Below are 15,116 nucleotides of genomic sequence, written 5' to 3'. Positions count from 1 at the left end.
AATATAAATAAGAGAGTTATTCTTAGGCGTATATCTAAATACGTAGTATGCATTTAATATATGTAAATAAGTATATCATCACATATTTACGGGTTCGAAATAGGGCCGGGATGTCCCTTCGTAAGTACCACCTACCTCCTACCTTTTCTTCATCCCTTCTGCCTCCCCCAACCCCAGGTACCCGCATTCAAGACAACGGCCCGTTACGCTTCGATCGAACCTGAACCCACGACGCAAACATATCCGCCGAGGTGAACACGTCCTCAAAATTGTCGAGTTCCTACGATTCCCATTTAAAAAGGGAAAGAGATAGGAGGGACTAGGGACTAGAAACGAATTCATCATTTCACGCTTTTAAGCCATACGTCTATTTACGATAAACGATAATCGACTTATAAAGTTCATTATTCTTTCTTCTTTTTTTCTTTCTCTCTTTTTTTTTTTTTTTTTTTTTTTTATTAGAACAGTGCAAGCTTTTCTTTTTTAATTCTTAAAAATGAAAATTTAAAAATATTTAATCGTATAACAGATTATCACTTTTTTGTTTCATATATTAATACAATCGATAAAAGATATTTCATATCGTTTGAAAGACGACGAAGGGTTTATCAGGATACAGTATTACATGAATTTGATGTCTTAAATATCTGTACATTTGTTGGTGTAACAATGTCGTAATGACGATTTCCTGTACTTATTCTACACGTGCTTTTTGATATAATGGCACGTGTGCTCCTGATAACCCTAGCGTTACTTCCTACCACGTGCCGACAGGTGTGTCAAGATGATTATCAAATAAAAAAACATAGAATAATTTTTGTTTAAAAAAAGGAACCATCTAGTCTATCTTAAGTTTAGTAATAAATTTCAGAATTCTTAAAGTATACTTATGTTAATAGACATTTTCTATATCATTTTTATTTTTATTTGGATATCGTAGAAAAGAGAAGAAAACCAATGTTCTTCAACTCATTGATTTCAAAACTTTCAAATAAGTATCGTTACGTTAGAAAATTAAGATTCAAGAGAAGAAACAGAGTTTTATACCAAACGAAAGTCTTCCTCCCTTGGCTCTTTCTTGGAGCTTTTGAACGCTCTAATAGAACCTCGAGAGAGTGAGAGAGAGAGGGACAGAGACAGAGACAGAGACAGAGAGAGAGAGAGAGAGAGGAAGAGACGACAGAATCGACAGAGGGGTGGTGAGAGAGTAGAGCAGTGTAGAACAGAGAGAGAGAGAGAGAGAGAGAGAGTTGGAGGCTGTTTAAACACAGAGGGTGTGCAATCAGGAGTGTTTGCCGCCCCACGAACGAGGAAGCAAGCGAGTGAGCGGATCAAAGGATAAACGCGAATGGGGTGGGTGGCTGATAGTACGCTGATTTGATTGTTGGCCACGGCTATTGTCCCTGAAACTGGCCTATTGTATGGCTCCATGCCAGTACACTCTGGTTACTTGCACACAGGTATATATATATATATATATATATATATATATATATATATAATATACGTACTGGCGAGTGCAGATTCTGTCACTGACACTATCTCTGGACTGTTACCCTCTGACCCATGGGAGCCAACCATTCACCGCTGATCCCGCTAACCATCCTTCAGTTTCTACGCAATAAACTCGAAATCGCGCATCGCTCTTTTACCTCCTGCATGGCTCACTAAAAAGAAAATAGACCAAAAAACAAACAGAAAAAAAGAGAAATATCGAGGTTCGCTTTTGTCTCAAGCGACAATTATTGCGAAAAATATGGTGTAAAAAAGTGAGGGTATTATATAGAAGCCTGATGGTCCTTCATTGGGCCGGTGTGAATCAGTCCTATCTTTACGTCTCTTTATTCGTTAAATTCGTTCGCAGTTTTTCGCAAGATTTTCGCGAAATCGTCGATTGATCTGATAATCGCAAAATTGGGAATTATTTTAATTAGTCTTTGGGGAAAAATAACGATTGCATTCGTAAATTTGTTCAGGTGGATAGACAAAAAATGCCGATACGATGTTCATACGATTTATATTTTATTTATTTTTCTCGAGTTCATTGAATCTGTTTCAATGTAACATATAGTACGGTTATTTGAATGAATCTTCATTTTTACAATTACTATTTCGTCATAGTTATTTCTACGTTTTTCATTCTACTTAAATTCAACTGAGATCTCTTTTTCTCTCTGACTATCTGTCTTTCGACGTTTAGACGTGGCGAGCAAGAGCAGACGATACGAAACGAATGAAATTTTCTGCTTATCTATTACATCTGTCTTTCATTTGCATACAATGCTCGTCGCGTGTCTCAAAAAAAGCAGCTTGTAGGAGGTGACGGTTACTTCTCGAGGCACACTTAAATATTCCGTCACCTGTCAACCACGTGCGAGCGCCCTCGAATACGATAAAGACTTCGAGTAGTTTTGCTCATAGAGATTTCGTATGCAAAACAGGGATTTGCTTACTTTTTACGCAATTCGATGAATACTTCCAACTAAATGCCATTGACACAAATAAAATGTTGTTGATAGTACTTAGTTTTTATTTATTATTGACACTTTTATTGGGTATTAAAATGTTGTAAAAAAAAAAAAAAGAAATTAAAGAAAAATTACGCGCAATCTTTATTGTTTAAAGTCAAAGCTTTACTTCTCTCTTGATCATACAAGTGAATATTTGAAAAAATAATAAAAGAAATTAATTTGCCCCGAAGAAAATAACAATTTCAATTCGTTTTCTTGGATATTTTTTCTCTAATGGCAACGAACCCTTGATTCAAATGAAAGGCAGATGATGAGTAAGCGGTGCACATTGGTAACCCGCTCGCATCTCTCGGCTCGTGCCGGCTGCTTCCGGTTTCTCAAAGCAAAGCTGCCTTCTGCTCTCTGAGATCAGATCTGCACCGAAGTTGGTAATCCACTCAACGCGTACCGTGTTAGCTTTATAGACCAGAGAGAAGATCGAAGTTCTCACAAAGGGACGTTACGAATTTTCGTGGTTCTATCGGAATAATCTTTCATTCAGATACGAAGAAACTTCGTGATATCGTTTTGTAAAATAACCAAGCGCATATTCTGAACTCTATATTTGAATGATAATTTACATTTTCGAAAAATATCACTTATTGATATCGCGTTATAACGTATAATTTAGAAACACCGTTAGTGTAAAATGAAAAGTAATTGAATTTTCTTTAGATGATTTAAGAAAATATTATTCAATAAATTTATGGAATAATTTTCATGTTTTTTTTTTTTTATCCCCTTTGGATAAATTAAACAGATTATACCTTACGTTTGATCGCATTTATCCCCAGGAAAATACGCCCCACGAATAAAGGCGCACGTTCGCAGAAAAAAAGTACCCCTCGATTCGTCTCTTGGGTGTCGTGACATATGTTTCGGTGCAAAACATAAAGATGAGCCTTCGTGAGCAAAGACCAATCACTTCTCACTTTGATGGGAAATTCTTTTATGGATATACTAAAGGATTTAAAGGATATGCTTCGTTAGTATTAACGAAAGTTTTTTATTCGTGAAAAATTATAAAAATGTTAATAAAAAAATAGTTTTAGGGGAATAATTCAAGCGGAGATTAATCGAATCGTAAGCTTTATTAAAAATGTTTCGAAAGATGTTTTTAATAATTTATCGATTCAAGCTGATAACAAAAATTTTCTTTCTTAATAAATTAATTGAATCAAAAGATACGATAAAGTCCCAACTTTTACATTCGTTCGTCACGAGAGATGTTCTCGATCGATCGATTAGAATCCACGACCTAATCGTCTAATTACAATTAACAGGTAAACGATTCCATTATCCAAGTTTAAATGCGTTCACACGGTATACGGCTACGTACCTGGTTTCCTATGACTCCACAATTCTCCCACATTCATTAAATCGCGTGAAAGATGTTATCTTTTATCGATAGGAATATGATTCTTATAGCATCGCTTAGAACATCATAGAGGGAGAGAGAGAGAGAGAGAGAGGAAAAAGAGGGAGCACATTTGATGATTCTCGATTGAGTTAATAGTTAGCGATATTAAGTTGAATGGTTTTCCCTTATTCTCAATCTTCTTATCAATCAATATCGCAGTTTTTAAGGATTAATTATATTTCTTAATCTTCCGATAGATTATTTTTGATAATATGATATTAATTCTTTGACATTGAGTCGAAATGATATCTTCTTAACTTCAATTTTTAAGCATTAACAATTTTTTAACGTTAACTATATTTCTTACTTTAGGTTATTTTCTAAAATATGATATTAATTCTTTGACATTGATCGATTTCTTTGATGATTTATCATTTTGACATCTTCTTAACTTCATCAATTTACCATCCAGTTTGATATTCTACATTATAGATATTCGAATCTGCGGTATTGTGTCGTGAGTCACAAGTTTTATTTCCGTTTAAACGTATGGTATGAAATAAGACGAAACGATCTTTATAGGTAGTTTCAAGATTTAAGTGGCATAGGCAAGGCTTCCCTTGGTCAGAGTCTCCTCGAAGGACCCCCGATTTTCATTGTATACCAATTGAAGCTCGTTTAGGGCAGGGGGTGGCGGGTAAATTGATTTAAATTGGCTTTGGTCTCGTAACATCTCCACGAAGTGGTGGAAGCAAAATGGGAAGTAGAAAAAAATTCTCTTTCTTTCTCTGAGTTATCGCAACATAAAATCTTTCCACGATACGGGAGCATTTATACACTCTCGCTTTCTATTTCTTTTACCTGAACCTAGCGCGCCTGTCGCGGCATTATAAATTTTTTAGATGAATTTCATCTATTATTCGTGGATCTTCTTTATTTCTCATTAGGGCACCCGTATGTTCTCAGCTGCAAATCTACGAAAACCAAATGTAAGGTACGGTTGTCGTTGCATCTACATGTTAGTTTTTAGATCCTCCTGCGTGTCCTTTATCATTAGTCTAATCGCACTTAAGATCTTCGACTTTTAACGTTCACGATCATCCCTTTTTTATATATATCATTTGACGTCGTTAAAGGAAAAATTCCTCTTTGATCGAACAGTTCTTGGAAGTCTCATTGACTCCTTTGTTAAGGATTGGGTCTGTGTCGCGTCCGGTTTACATCGTCGATGTAACTTATATAAACGTTACTTATAAGAACCTTGTATTACTTCGTCAAATATATTCAAATTCGATAACTTTGTGAAATAGAAAATTGCTTCGTTTTATATGATCGATCGATGTCGATCGTTTGGAAACAATGTCGCAGTAACATTATGCTTATACTATATTTACATCCATATTGCAAATCCTCGTTTACGTTCCATATTAAAATTTTTTTTTTATCCATCTGTACTCCTCACTTCCGTATGGATGGCGAAAAAGGCAGGGTGTCCCTCCGAACAATGGGGGTTGTGTATAAATTAAAAGATGCCCTTTTATTAAGCAACCTCTTGAAACGATGGAAACCCCACAGAGAAGATCCTTCACGGTCAGAATCTGGCACGCGCTGGCGATATAAATTTTGCAATTTTTAAAAACTTACCCTAATGCGAAAAGGGGATGGACTCGATCAGGGATGACTCAAAATGAATCTACTAATAGATAAAATCGTTGAAAGAAAGCGAGGAACTACGGAGAGATTCTTTTATAGGTATTTCTATTTGCTTTTCTTTTTTTGCTTTTCAAGCAAAGAAACTTTCAGATCGGTATCATCGGGAGAGTGAAGTGGTCCTTTCAGGATAGGAATGTTTCGATGTTTCTAATATTTGTACTTCATAAATCCCTGTAACTTTATATGAAAGGTATCGGTAAGGGGTTATCAACAAATGTGTTCAAACATATAGGGTGTCACCAAACGCAAAAGGGGCATAACCAAGACCGGTACAACCCCTTGTGTCAATAATCAACCCTGTAATCCTTTCAGTATGAGGGAGGTACTGGATGCGCTTATAACCGTTGAGAATCGATTCCCAAATGACTTCTTAATTTACACTGCGATTAGTCTGTTATCATCGTTAAACAAAAGTACACCTAATTCTTTAAATTTTCTCTATTTACGAGTGTTCCTTTATTGCGATAAAAAAGGAGAAAGATTATCGCGTAAATTTTCTCTATTAAACTCGATTAAATTTCTCGTAATAAAATCTTCGATATTTATATAGAAATAAACTATTAATGAAGTAGAGTTTTGTATTCTAATGTGAACAATAGTATCTAACAAGGATCTCGGTGATGGATCGAATGTTTTTCTTCCATCGAAGTTAGGCACGCGTCGGTTTTCGACAAAAGCAGATAGGAAATACGTCTGTACGATTCCAGGAAAAAGGGCCAAAATCTGGCTAGCAATTTTTGACACGAGTCGAAATCAATTCATGAAGCAAAACCGCCTACATTTATGATAATAGAAAGTTAAAATGAAAGGTTAAGGGGAATAGTGGGTGGGATCAAGATGTCGTCCGATGGAAAATCTTTGACAATCGACTTTTACAAAAGACAAACTCGTATATCATCGTTGAACGAACATCCTTTTTCTCGTGCGAGTAAGTTTCACTACAAAGTCATTCGATAAATATTTTCTAAAACCATTTTTCCGTTAGATTTTGGCACGCGCCTATTGATTTCGATCACGCTCGAGTAACCTCAAAATCTTACCTTTCAATCCTCCGTCGTAGTCTATTAAATAAAACGATCGTTCTGTTGTATTGACGATCAGTGGATTATATTCCTCTGAATGGGAAGATCGAGACACAGTCTGCTCGTAATTCTAGATGAGAGCTTGAAACTTTAGTCTCGTATCAATCGTGAAAGACATATGGGAAATTTATCTAAAGATTTTCTTGCATTCTTATTGGGGGGTTTTTTTTTTATCCAATTAATTTTTCAATCGATCGTAAAAAATATTATAGAACATTTAGGTACTAAATTTAAATGAACTAATTATTAATTATTTTCAAATTATTCCCGAAATTATTGTTCCAGGATATTCTCGTGTTTCGAAAGCATCAAAGGTGCAACGAAAGAACCCTATCGTTTGGCGATGAATTAAAGATAATATAAAGGGGGCTTGTCAAACGGCAATCATCCCCTATTATGTAAGTCTACCCTCTTGCACTATACCTTCGCGGTTCCTGACTCGTGTGAACTTTGCGGAAAAGATAGGAAGATAGTGGAGGCTTCTGATCGTCAGGAAATGGAAGTAAATTGATCGGTCGCTTCATGCCTTATTGGCTCGTCAATCTGCCCACATCGAGCATACAATTAAAGCCTTCATTCTCCTCTACGATCGAATTTTCTCAAACTCCCACGATTCTCTCAATGGATTCATGAATTTTCATCTGTCTGATTTAAATTTGTTTTCATTAAAATAAGTATTGTTCATCATTGTCCATCAAAGATTTCATTTAATATCGATTTGATTTTACTTCAATATTCGTTAAAGCGTAAACCATGAAGAAAATAAAAAGATATCGTTGCATTTCGTTTATTAAAAAAGTCCGAGCAGGTCTCGAAAAGAGCTTCGAGATCGTTGAGATAAGATGGTTGCGGAAAAACGGTTCGTCGCGGGGTGCATCAACCCCCGCGTGTTCCCTTATCACGGTATCGGCGTTTAACGACACGATGCATGACGGAGAATGGACCACCTGGTGTTAGAGACCACGTGTCGAACCTGGTGGTCACGTGTCCACCATGCCGTACATTCTCTCGAAAAGTACAGCCTTTCCACCTTTCTTATGTTCTACGAATGGACTTGAAAAATGTCCTTTTTTTTTTTGCCCTTTAAAAATTATTTTCGTTCGTTCGAAAAGAAAACGTTTAAATCAATGATTGAAATAATCATCGAGGAGTTCGAATTATTGAAAATAATTTTGCTGCTTCTAATCTTTATTACATAGGATAATTAGATATATGTATAAGAATTATAGCGTCTTTTATTACATATGAATAAATTTTCGAGCATCCAAATAAACCAATATTTTTCCCATGGATATACATAAGCGTTTCGTAGGACGAAGGGGCACTTCACTGACAGCACATGGGGGTACGGGTGCGTCTCGTACATACCCCATGCTGCGTGGACCAATACGCTACCAGTTCTACTATAGCCCCATAAACATCCCGTGCTCGCCTTCCTTGGACCTTGTCGAGTGCGTTCGTGTGAATAAGTCTCTCGAGTATTTTGCAAATCGAATCGTTACTACCTTAAAAGATCGTTAACAGTCGTAAGCTAAGAGAGACTATACGCGCGTTATGTAAATACTGAATCCTATCTACTCCCGATAGAAATGATTTATAAACTCTGACAAATTTTCTTTTTTCTTATTTTTCTGATAAATCAAAATTATTTGTTTAATTAACGGATAGTCTTAACTCATAGATACGTAGTCGTATTTGTCTAATGATTAACTATAAAAGGGCTTTGTGTGAATAATATTGGATATTACAATAGATAAGTGGATCTAATGTGATCGATTGATCAACAAGAATGGACAGAAACATTGACTGGTAGAATCCGACGACAGTAAGAACTCTTCTCTATTCGTGACCTTCGATACGAATGCCAGTGGTACAAATGAACGGAATTAAGGGGCTTTTAGAGTCGTAGACAGACTCATAGAGCCTAAGCATACACACATAAGCAACGTACACCAGGGGTAGATAACTCCCGAGGGATTTACGAGGGGTTGAGGAGAAGAGAGAAAAAGAGAGACGAACATGACGACGACGACGACGACGAAGAGGAAACGCTTTTCGAGGGGTGTGCTCTTTGATTGGTGTGGGAAGATTCACCGTCAGTTAAGCCCTTACACTGACTGCTTCTGCTAGGGAATTTCTATGTGTTTCGCCCACGTATCTTAACAAAGAATTAAACTTTTCTTCAATTTATTCTAATTATTATTTTATCCTTACGTTCCTATTATCAAATATTCCTGTGAAATGTTTTCTCATAACTCATCGTTCATTATAAACGTCATATCCTTCTTTTTAATTTTCAAATCATTATACTTTATAAAGAGAGAAAGTCTTTTTTTTTTCTAGCTTCTATTGTAATTAAATAATTAAAGATAGTTTTTGTCGGATTGTTTTATCTATAAAAGGTGTCACCGGCACAATTCCGTCTTGTTGTAAGTCACGGCATCGGCCAGTGACTCCATTGTTTCGATTGTCGTTGAGTAAAGCCACAAAGCGCTACCTAAGCGTTACCTACGTTAGCATAAGTAGAAGCACATAAGTTGTACAAATACGTATATACGTAAATGTACATACACATGTGGAAATTGCAGGGAGTTTGGACGGTCTGGGTCGAGCGTGGTTTAAGATATTTATCTAACATAAGCATTTGAGTACGTTCCTGGACGTACACAATTGTGTATATCTCTATGTAGAAAATATGATCCACCTAAGTTCCCCACCTAGGGATGCGATGGAGACTAATTGAACCAGTTAAAAGGACCATCACCCTATCCGAGCCGAAAGTCAGGGCCGTAAAGTGGCGTGGCGGATACCCCCCGCCCTCACTCTTTAATTCATTTATTACTCTTATTATGAGTCGGCCAAGCCGACATCGGAATAAGAATTTCATCCTAATACACATCCCGTTAGTTTTTACTCAATTTTCTTAACTATCCTTTTATCTAATGATATTATCTTCATATTCAGTTTTTTATTATTATCAAAACGTGATCGAATTTAAAGGAAAAATTGTTCAAACTAATTGGTAAGTTTGGATTTCACATAGTATACTAACATGATATCCTGAAACTTAGAAAAATTTCAATTACTATTAGAGAAGATAAATTTCATTTTGGAGGATGACTTGTATTTTCTTAAGGGATGACTTGTCATCGGGATATGATTTTTGATCGACTAGTTCTTCCCTCCGAATGATAACGCTTCTACTTTTCAAAACAACATATCACAAATTTCGGATCGAACGTTTATTTAAAATGCACAATATAAAATACGATGATGGTTAAAGTGATGCGTACGCGTGGCACAGGAGTCGTGGAATTTCGGCGACCATATGTCAGTGAATCTACCCCCCGTGAACACCGGCTCGTAGTTTCTTTATTACCCATGAAGAATTTATTCGCTGTCAGTGTTAATTTGTTTAACCGCCGTAACATACAATAGTTTTATCATGTAAGCATTTCTGTTCTTTTGTAATAGCCGTCTTCCTTCCTCCTTCTCTTTTTTTTTCTCTCTCTCTTTCACTTTCTTTTTCGTCGAGTATTTTAAGATAGATGGAGGTAACATTAAATGTCTACCACTTCCTGCCAAACCTTAAAATTGGTACTCACGAGTTTACTCAAGACAAACAATGTAAGCGAATGCTCCATTCTCCGCCATTGTCTTACCCTTTCCTAACGATCTTGTCTCGAGTGCCTCGAGGATCCTTCAGAGCTTACAAGGATATAATCTTACTTCCTATTATTTTACCTTTCTTTTCACGCGTCTACAAGACCACTTCTCTTTTCGTTACTCTCCGCGCAAGTTCTGAAATCCTACAAGAAGCATTAGTAAGTAAGCATACTTATTTACTTTTTCACTTACTTACTTATACATTTATTCGTAATCGCATCTTTATGAAGAAATATATATCGGGCATTTGTTTCGTGCATTGATTAGACGGACACGGACAATTTCTATACAGCAATGTTCTCAAATATTTCCAAGAATTCCTTTGAATAGATCCTGGCTCCTCTTGGAAATATCTTTTCTAATAGCCCGGCGGCACGTAACAAGATCAAATCGAGTTAGCTCAAGTTTCGTGTACATATTCATTTAATCCGACGTTCTAATAATTAATCGAGCAGAAAGAGAAGGCGCATTAAGAGGTGAATCATAGGTTAACGCGGTTGGATCGTCTGCCCTCTTCGTCTTCGTTTCTTTTTCTCTCTTTCTCTCGTTCCATTCTTGTCTCCATCGTTCTATTTTCTTTCACTTCTCTGGTCTCTCTGTTCCGTGTTAATTACAGTTACGATCAAAAAAAGAGAGAACGGGAGAATTAATATGAGGAAGGGTAGATTTCGTCTCGATATATATTCTCGCCGTACCTCAAACTCCGACGCAATTTCTGGAAATAATGATTATATAATTGCTCCTCTTTTTACCTTCCCGTATTTGACCATCGTGCGTCCGAATAAAACGTTTTCACACTGTCGACGAAAAAATTGTTAACCTCCCTTATCGATCATAGGAATTTCGATCGTCCTTTTTTCTTCGATATTAACAATTCATGATTATTCATATTAGTTACCATTTTGTCCAGTATCTCTGGTAATAAAAATTGCCACGTTATTGCACACGCTATTGGATCAAATTCTTTAGGTAGGAACACATCATATATAAGCTTTTTTTTAACCAAGTTAAGAGATCCTCGATTAGTATAAGCAGATCTGATAGAAAGGGCAATTTTATGACCATATTGCGCAGGTATGTACGCCTCCCCCGCATCTGTCGTAAATGCCAAACTAATTTATGCCATATTAAACGCTCAACACCCTCTTTCTCTTCGAAAGTGTGCGTGTATATCCACGTGAAACGATTATCAGAGTTTCTCTCTCTCTCTCTCTCTCTCTCTCTCACTCACTCGACCAACAAAATTAGCGACAAGGGGGACGAAAACAGTAAACGGCATCAGTTGCACGAGGCCAATAATCGGTGCAATTACCTATGGAAATTCCTGATTCATCCGATCTTTTTTTTGGATAATGTTCTCGTTTTTTCACAATAACCTTTGACTATCGAAACCTTTCTAATATCGAAAGCATACGCGTTTTTTTAATTGTTTTCGCTTTATTGATTATGTCCTACGATTTATAATTTTTTTCATTTGTTCGATCTTAACAATGTCATGAGAAAGTTATTCGTGTTATTTAAAATTTCAAATACCTTTTTATAGATTGTATAGTTCTGAATTTTTGACTAAATATATCAAATTTATATATGAAATATATTAATAATTCAAAAAAAAAAAAGAATAGTTTTCTTGTAGCAATAAAACTAAAACATTTGAAGCATTCCTATACAAAAATTTATAATTCTATTCGAATTTCTACAATCCGTATTTCACAAAATATGACTTTTACAAAATATTTCGTCATTATCGAGCAAGTAAATCTTTTAATTCTTTTTTCATTTATTAATTATATCTAAGATTAAATATATTTTTCTTGTTATTCAAGATCCTATAATTTCTATAAAAATTTTTATAGTCCATATTTCATGGAAACAAATTTTTGCGAAGTGCTTCAGTATTATCGAAAAAATCGTTTCACAATGCATCAATAGAAAGATGATCGTCTCGCGTGGTTTGTAAAGAAGCATTTCTCTCTTTCTTTCTCTTTCTCCTCCTTTCCATTCTCTCTTTTTCTCTCTCCTTATTTTTTCCCCACCCTCGTTTTCCTCTTACACCCCTTCCTTTAATTCCTTTGTGTAAAGACATGTCTGTCGGGATGCTACGCCACGGTTGGGGGTTTTGAGTTACCGTCGCCGTGTGTGGCGCCTCAGGTGTCTTTGATCCCTTTCATAGGCAAATATGCGGATTCATAGCTTTCACGGTACGGCTTACTTCGCGCCATACCGCTACGTATCAGAGCTAAAATGATAAAATAAAAATCTTCACGACGACTATTTATCTCGATTTTGATTTTCTATAGCTCGGTAAATGCACTTGACAGATAATACGTTATTTCTAGTTACGAAGATTTATTGTTTCAATAATATTCGACTTGATATTCACGTTTAGATATTATTTTACGAATATTGTGTAATTATTATTTCGATTAGAGATTTATTTATTTTCTTATTATTATAATTTTTTTTTTTTTTTTTTTTTTTTTATAACGAGAATACAAATCAAATATAATAATTCAACAGGAATATGGTACATAAGTATATATACGTATATATTTATAGTCGTACGATACATTTGTGCCATTATCAAAGGCATGTAGAAATGTTTTTCATTGAAAATTACCGAATGAATTATCAGTAGCAAGGAGAAGAGTAGCCATAGATTGTTCATGCACAGGCGACTGCCACTTTACTCGAGCAGGTGAAGCACAATGCGAAATAGATAATGCTTGAAACAAATACACGATGATTGTAACATACGGGTTGATTATCTACCATGGACTTTCCATATTGGCTTTTACCGTTCGCGTTTCCTGTCTCTTGTTATAATTTATTGGCACATCGATGAAACAACATAGAACATCAACCATTCCTATACTTTATCGTTTGTCGTTTTTCGAGAGGATGCGAAAGAATTAAATCCGTGCTCTATATCATTCCAAAAATCATTGACAAGTATCCTTCATAACATGTCAATCATTAATTATTTTTTTTTTAATTTTATTCTGTTCTCTTTTATTTTTAATCTTTGTTAATATTTAAAGAGTTATCAATTATAACGATCGGTGTTTTTAGATGACGGATAAATGACTGACTCTTTGTGGATGAGTAATCGTTTCATGGAACGATTAACTCCGTCTGGTACGCATTTATAGCGTCATCAAAGCACCATTTACAATCCTGAATAGTGGTATGGGTCAAGAATAGTGGACGTTTCGATGTCTTCTGACGCAGATATACCACCCTTCTTGATTAACACCATCGTCGAAACTCTTCGGAACATTTTATGAATTTAACTTTTACCTAGTTACTTACTTACTTGCATTTTGAGGAGAACGAGCAATATGTTAGGAAAAGCATTTGCCATGCTAACGTAGAATCATTCCGTATTAGCCATGGTTGAGTTTGATCATGACGATATGGGTTCGTACCTTCGATACATATGGGATTAAAATAACCTGATGTCGTAAAAATGATTTTCCTCGCGCCGACATGCTCAATTTATAAATCGATTCAAGAGAGCTCTTGACGTTTATTTTTAACTTTCAATCTTTTTTCTTTTTTTTCTTTTTTTTTTTTTTTTTTTTTTCTCATTTTTTATATTCGTCGATAGTTCGACAAATTGCATATTATTACGGGTTCGTAAGAAAACAATAATAGAAAAATTATTAACTAAAAATCATTTTCAGATGTTTGAATAATATTTTTGGTATTGTACAAATTGAAATATCTCGAATGACAGTAAAAATTGTATGGATGTGTGAATTACGCCAAAGTTTATAACTGAGCAATTATAGCAAATGATGCCGGTAGATGCTTATTAAAATAATGAAAATAGAGATAAGAGACTTTTGTAGTTTCATAGATACGGCAGATGCAGTTATATATTGCACGATCAACACCTGTCCGCACACGTTATAGTCAATTACAGATAGATATGGACGTTCGTAAAATTATAATTATTTATATTTATGCAAATTAAACAATAAATAAATTTTATTCACGAGAGTTAATAAATAACAATTCTTCATAATTTGATTCTTTACAAACTGACTTAGAGACAAGCATCGAAACGACCCGATTTGAATAATCGATTTTCAATTGCAACATCAGACGACCTTATTTTTACGAGTTCGACGTAGACCTTGTATTTGGAAAAAAAGAAAGAAATAAAAAGAGAAAGAAATATAAGGCAAATCTATCTTACAAACTTTGTGTGAAAAATCATTTTACGAGATGCTTTTCTAACGAACTGTTAAACATTCCAGAAGAGTGATCAGAAAATGGAATCGATCTTACATCATGTTTTTATCAAAAGATCATCGAGGGATCGGATTGATGTAGTTGGAGGGCTAAAGGGATGCTCGTTCGTAGAAAGAGTCGCGCACGGTTACAGACAAGAGAGAAAAGAGAAAACTCAGCTAGTCCCTTTTAATGCGCGTATTTGGCGTTGGTATTGAATTTCGCACAATAAAGCGCTTTGTGGGATATCCGCTTACCCGGGGCACGTCGTACGCGTGCCAAAATGAAAAAACCGCAAAACGGCACCACGGACTCTTTTGTACGGCACTGCGTAGCCCGGTGGTGGTCGTCCCTCTCTCTCTCTCTCTCTCTCTCTCTCTCTCTCTCTCTGCAGTTAGACCAACGAGTTTGCTTCTCATTGTACTTACTTGGGTACTACTTGAAAGGAGAGAAACACAAGAGATAAAATGACAGGAATGGCGATTAAAATATAAATTATATTTTGAACATATCTTTGCTTTATATATAATGCTTTTCTTTTTTTAT

The 15,116-nt window shown here is 35.5% G+C and overlaps 1 protein-coding gene across 2 annotated transcripts in view; it reads left to right on the top strand.

Moving 5' to 3' along the window:
- mei-W68 (meiotic W68) overlaps positions 1-15,116 on the top strand; it is a 44,362-nt gene that overhangs the window by 11,404 nt on the left and 17,842 nt on the right. The gene's annotated exons all lie outside the window — the stretch shown is intronic.

Source organism: Vespa mandarinia, chromosome 3 (genome assembly GCF_050613455.1).
Source record: "Vespa mandarinia isolate Hongniang chromosome 3, ASM5061345v1, whole genome shotgun sequence".
NCBI classification, from domain to species: Eukaryota; Metazoa; Arthropoda; class Insecta; order Hymenoptera; family Vespidae; genus Vespa; species Vespa mandarinia.
Note: the sequence above shows the minus strand (reverse complement) of the source record. Positions and strands in the feature narration are given on the sequence as shown.